The following is a 6,546-nucleotide window of genomic DNA, read 5'->3' on the forward strand; positions in this document are numbered from 1 at the left end:
GAAAAACCCTGTTCATAGCCAGGAGCAAGTTTCACCCTAATAGTCTGGTATGATTTGCCTACATTTATCAGCACTGCTTTCTCTCTGCTTTCACAAGCAACTTCAACCTGTCTTCTAGATAAGGAAGTATATTGGAGCAATTTTGGTCTTAAGGTCCCTTTAGCATCACTTTTTGGGAGAACTTTTATATTTAATACCAATGCCATGTATTGGTGTTATTAGAAGGAGGATTTGGAGACCAGAGCAAAAAGGCCATCAAGTGACAGATTGCATGTTGGCATTTTGATCATAGGCAGCCTGGGTTTAAATCTCCCTTCTACCATTTATGAACTGTGTGACCTTAGACGTTTTACCTGCCTTCTCTAAGCTTTAATTTTCTCATCTTTAAAACAAAGATAAGAATAGCGTCTGTCTCATAGGGTTAGTGGGTGGGCTCTGGGAGATAAGGCACAACAATGTGTGGGCATCCTGCTCGGCACATAACAGAGCTCAATAAATGCTACTTATTGTGAAAGCAACTTCTCTCTCTGCCACTCCTTGGATATGCAACTTCGGCCAAGTCATGCAATGTTTCTAACCTCTGTTTCTATAAGGAAATAGACTAGACAAGATATTTTCTAATATCTTTTTTCAGGGGTGCCTGGGTGGCTCAGGTGGTTAAGCATCTGCCTTCAGCATATGTCATGATCCCACAGTCCTGGGATCGAGTCCCGCATCAGGCTCTCTGCTCCGCGGGGAGCCTGCTTCTCCCTCTCCCTCTGCCTATAGCTTGTTCTCTCTCTGTCCAATAAATAAATAACATCTTTTAAAAATAAATAAATAAATAAAATATTTTTTCAGCTCTGATTCTCTAAGAGTTAAAATCATTCTGTACATTCATAGCACATAGTATTCACCAAAGTATATGTAATGTATATCCTCCTCTGCATTTTTCAGCACTATAATTAATTTGGGATGTCATAACTAGTTTTGGCCAATGGAAATGTAAGTGTAAATGATGTGTAATTAAAGATCAACATGTGACCCGAGATGCATGCATGAAAAACATGGAAGAGACCATGGCATTGTTTTATGTGTAGCTCCAGGATTTTTTGGCATTTACTAGATGCCACCCTCTTTCTCATTAGTGTGGTTCCAGGTTTATTTCACTGTATATGCAGGATGGCTCTGACTCTTCAGTCAGAAATTCTTCAGTCTGTTTTTATAACCCCTTACCATTTCACTGGGCATTATAAAATTTTTGAAGCATAATTATTTTCGTTATAACTACACTAATTATAAGAAGCAAAACTTTTCAAATTGGAGGTAAAATGGAAAGGCAGTATCTGGCAGCTCTACCTCACAAGATTGTTGTGCAGACCAAAGTAGATACCAGAGATTGAAGAGTGAAGTGTTGTGCAGTAAGGTGAGGTGGACAATGTGATGGTGGAGTGAGAGGTGTATTGGAAAGGCACTAGAACTCATAAAAGAGTTTGATTATCTGATATAGGAGACCTATATTTTTAAAGAGAAGAAACATATGAAAGTCAAAATGCAAAGTATGGCCAGAGACCTACACAGAAACTTTAATGAGAGGAGTCTAGCTTTAATCCACAGAGTACATCTCATTTCCCTATTTTATTTCTTTAAAAAGAAAAAGGTACTAAATTTAACATATCAAAAAAAAAAGAAATAATAACACCTTCCTTGGAATAACTGAAATTCTAAGAGCAGTAAGAATGGTGTTTTTAAGCAGCTGCATGCTTACCAATCTCTGGATAATTTAGGGAAACTGGAATTCTTTGAGTTTGCCACCCCTATTTTCTTAACTAAGAAATAATGTTGGTTGACATACATCAATGTCATTTATTAATAATGATTGATTTAAATGTGAATTTGAAAAGTAAATAAAATATCAGTGATTCAGCTCTCCTTCTCATTTATCAAGATGGATTTATCCAAGCCATTTGTGATTTGGATGGAATGTTGGAACACAGACCAGTGCACCATAACAAACAAGATAGATGAAAATCTCAGAGGATGACTGCTGACCTAATCCAAACAAAATAACTCCTGGTTCCATTTGCTGTTGCCAAGTCTCAGTAGAGTGCTAAGAATAAATATAGCACGAGTACGGAAAAGGGTCGGCTTGGCTTTCTGTTTGTGATTGTTCAAGCAGATGAGTGATAGAACTGTAGCTGATCTCCACCAACTGCCTGGAAGTCAGCAAGTCGTTGACGTCAATGCTCAAAATGAGGTATGCTGTTAAAGCAGTAGTCCTTCACCAGGTAGAAGAAAAAAGTAAACAGTATAACCTAAGGAAGAGAATGAGGCTTGAGGCAATGAATCAGGTCATTGAGGCAAGAATAATGCATCACTCACCATACATACAGTCACCATCCAGTGAGGCCACACTTTGGACTGGTAGAGGGTATATAGCATGGGAACTTGGTAGGTGATATGAAGTGTACTTAACAGTATCATTTTCATTCAGAAGGAGCAATGACTCCCGTATTCTTTGAGCCTTTGAGCTAGGTAGATTGTGTAATTTATAGGAGACCTGTTTCCCCAAAGTCGGGCCAACAGTTGGTCATTTCATCTCATATTCATTCAAGCTATATATTGAATACACTATGATTTTAAAAAGAGGCAAAAATGTATGTTGAATAATTGTCAGTGACTCTACATTAGATGTCACTAACCACCAAATGGTGCCACAACACTGATATACTAAATAGCTCTTCTGCTCCTCACCCAGTGTCTACCAATCAGCAAGGGGCTCACTACCAATAGGGAGAGAGAACAGGAGTGAGAAGTGTAAGACCTAGAGGATGGAAGAAGGGGGTAAAGCACCTTGGGAATAAACAGTACTGAGAGCATAACACCTGCATTTCAATAATTTGGTCTTCTGTTGGCACACACACACACACACACATACATACATACGCACACATTCCTGAAGCCTTTATTTCACTTTCTTGGTTAAATGCACTGGCTAGAATCTCCAGTACAATGTTGACTAGTGGTGATGAGAGAAGACATCTTTGTCTGATTTTAGGAAGAAAGCCTTCAGTCTTATATATTATTAGCTGTGAGCTTTTTCTTGGTGTGCTTTTTCAGGTTGGGAAACTGCACTTCTATTCCTAATTTTTTACGTGTCTTTATCATGAAAGGGTATTGGATTTTGTCAAATGGTTTTGTTGCATCTATTCAGATGATCATGTGAGATCATGTCCTTCATTGCATTAACATGACATATTACATTAATTGATTGTCAGATGTAAAAACCAAACTTGCATTAATCTCACTTCGTTAACGTGTATAATTCTTTTCATATGTTGTTGAATTTGATTTGCTAGTATTTTGTTGAGGACCTGAATCCACATTTATAGAAGATATTGGTCCATAGTTTTCCTTTCTTTTGACATCTTTGGGTTTGGTATCAACATAAAAATGGTCTCATAGAATATTCCCTCCTCGGGGCACCTGGGTGGCTCAGTCGGTTAAGCCTCTGCCTTCAGCTCAGGGTCCTGGGATCAAGCCCCGCATTGAGCCCTGCATCAGGCCCACTTCTCAGCAGGGAATCTGATTCTCCCTCTGCCCCTCCCCCGCATGCTCTCTCATGTTCTCTCTCTCAAATAAATATATAAAATCTTAAAAAAAAATTTAAAAGAATTGTTCCCTCCGCTTGTATTATTTGGAAAAGTTCATGAAGAATTGGTATTCATTCTTTAAATGTTTGGTAGCATTCACCAGTAAAACTGTCTAGGCCTGGACTTTGTGCATATTTTTTTATTACTAATTAAATTTTATTTTCTCGTTATAGGTCTATTTAGATTTTATATTTCTTATTAAGTTTTGGTAGTTTGTGCTTTTGTAAGAACTTCTTCATTTAATCCAGATTACCTAATTTATTGTCATACAATTGTTCATGTTATTTCTTTTTAATTCTTTTTTATTTCTGTAAGGTTGATAGCCATGTCCCCACTTTCCTTCCTGATTTTAATAAGTTAAGTCCTCTTTTCTTCCTTGGTCAGTCTAGCCTAAGTTTTGCCAATTGTGTTGATTTTTCAAAGAAGCAGTTTTTATTTCATTGATTTTTCTCTATTTTTTTCCTATTCTTCATTTCATTAACTTCTGCTATAATCTTTGTTACAGCACCAAAATGAGAAGGAAAGCATAAGCTATCATCTTCAAAATCCAATCTTATGAATGAAAATAAGCAGAGTCCTGAACTCATACTATAGGAAGCTAATTATTGCTTTAAACTATCCTTTGACTCTCAAGTTCAATCACCCACTGCAGAAGTTGGTTTATGTGTACAGATCTTCCTTAACTGTCTGTGGGATTACATCTCAATAAACCCACCATAAATTGAAAATATCATAAGTTGAAACTGCATTTAATGTACCAAAACCCCACTGAACATCATAACTTAGCCTCGTCTACCTTAACTATGCTCAGAACACTTACATCAGTATACAGTTGGGCAAAATCATCTAACACAACACCTATTAAAATAAAGTGTCAAATATCATGTAATTTATTGAATATTATACTGAAAGTGAAAATCAGAATGGTTGCATAGGTACAGAATGTTCGTAAGTATATTGGTTTTTTACCTTCCTGATTGCATGGCTGACTGGGAGCTGAGGCTTACTGCGGCTACCTAGCATCACGAGACTATCCTATCGCTAACATTATCCCAGGAAAAGATCTAAATTCAAAATTTGAAATACAGTTTCTACTGAATGTATATCATTTTCATACCATCAGAAAGTAGAAAATTCATAAGTCAAACCATTGTAAGTCAGGGACCATCTGGTGTAGGAATCTGGAATCCAAAGTCTGGGAGGAAGATCAAAAAATGTCAGCCCCCCTCTCCAGCACTTCTCATCAAAATCACCACATAACGAAATCAAGTAGTCTTCTGCAGAGGCAGCTTCTACCCTTTCTCTCCCCCTAAAGTAAATTTGTAAATGCTTCACTTATCAGGCAAAGGTGAATCCCATATAACCAAAAGACTAAAGCAATTGTTCACAAATTTTCACCATCAATGTGACTTTTCAAAATGTATTTCATCTGCACCCCCATGTCAGTGGAGTCTTTAAAAGATTTTGTCTACCAAAAAATTACATATGTATTAAGCAATAAACAATTTGTTCTGCCCCTATTACTATTTTTTTCAACCTTAATGGAGATTGCAAATGATTTATTAGCAGCAAAGTTTATAGTAGTATTATGAAATCATAGGCTATTAATAAACAAGAATAACTAAGAATCCAGTCCTTTAGAACACAGAACTCTTGGTTGTTCAATATTGGCCATCATTGTGGCAGGATTCAACCCATTTAAGTCAAACACTAAAACCACATGACTTTTGCTCTGAGAGTTGCATTTGGCTCAGTACTCTTGTCCTAGTTATTTCTTTGAAGTCGTCAATGGCCAAATTAAGCTGGCATTATAATAACTTAGTCTTAGTAGTATGGTAAGCACACCATTTTGAACCTTTACTCTCTTTTCCAGCCAAGTCAACTCCATGGTTCCCGAACTGTGTGCCAAGGCACCCCAGAATACTGCAACAAATTCACAAGAGCACTGGAAAGACATTTTAAATTTTCTAGGGAAACATAACAATTTCTCTTAGATACCACATAAACTATAAAATTATGTGGATATATATTTAATAAACAGAACTGTTAGAAATTTCTTTTGGCCTAGGAATACTATGAAAAAATTACCAAATCACTGTGATCTGGAAAAGATAATACAACCTCTGTATTATCTATTTTAGTTTTCCCCCATAGCCTTATTAAGGATAACTGCATGGTTTATTAGCCTTTTTGAAATGGAAATATTAAAAAGAGCTCCAAGAACCTTTTTGGCTTCATGAGCCCCAAGTTGGTAACTGATAGACTAAGATGTCTCTAAAATCACATCAACAGAACAAAAGTGTGTATAATTGATAAGTGCATTCTTTATCATGATACCATTATAGCAAAACAGTGCTTCCTGTTCTTGATCAAGAACTTTCCCCCCTAAATTTTTCTAAAGGTAGAGAATGAGCAAAGAGGACACATCTAGAGAGACACTTCATTCATTTAACAAAAATTGACTAAGCATATACTTAGGTGACATGTAAGTGAGATCTGAATGAAGGGGGAGAGAATCACATAGGTAATTAGAGAAAGGGTTCCAGGCAGAGGGTTGCAGCAGGTGCAAAGATGAGAGCATGTTTGGTATTCCAGATATGAGTTTGCATTGCAAGTTTGAGTCTTTTGAATTTGAGTCTCAGATACTGGTTAGCTTACAACACTAACTTTGTGAACCTATAAGGCCAAGAGCCAAGTAAGTTCAGGCATGCCTTAGTGACTTGAGCAAGATGCAAACACCCTATTAGGCTTAGCAAAATGAGCTTCCCCTTCTTTCCTTCCTTCCTTCCTTCCTTCCTTCCTTCCTTCCTTCCTTCCTTCCTTCCTTCCTTCCTCCCTCCCTCCCTCCCTCCCTTCCTCCCTTCCTTCCTTCCTTCCTTCCATTTCCACCAAATGTTATTGAAAGTCCACTGGT

This window comes from Mirounga angustirostris, unplaced genomic scaffold, assembly GCF_029215605.1.
Source record: "Mirounga angustirostris isolate CCGP_5_RB_7025 unplaced genomic scaffold, mMirAng1.0.hap1 SCAF_12, whole genome shotgun sequence".
NCBI classification, from domain to species: Eukaryota; Metazoa; Chordata; class Mammalia; order Carnivora; family Phocidae; genus Mirounga; species Mirounga angustirostris.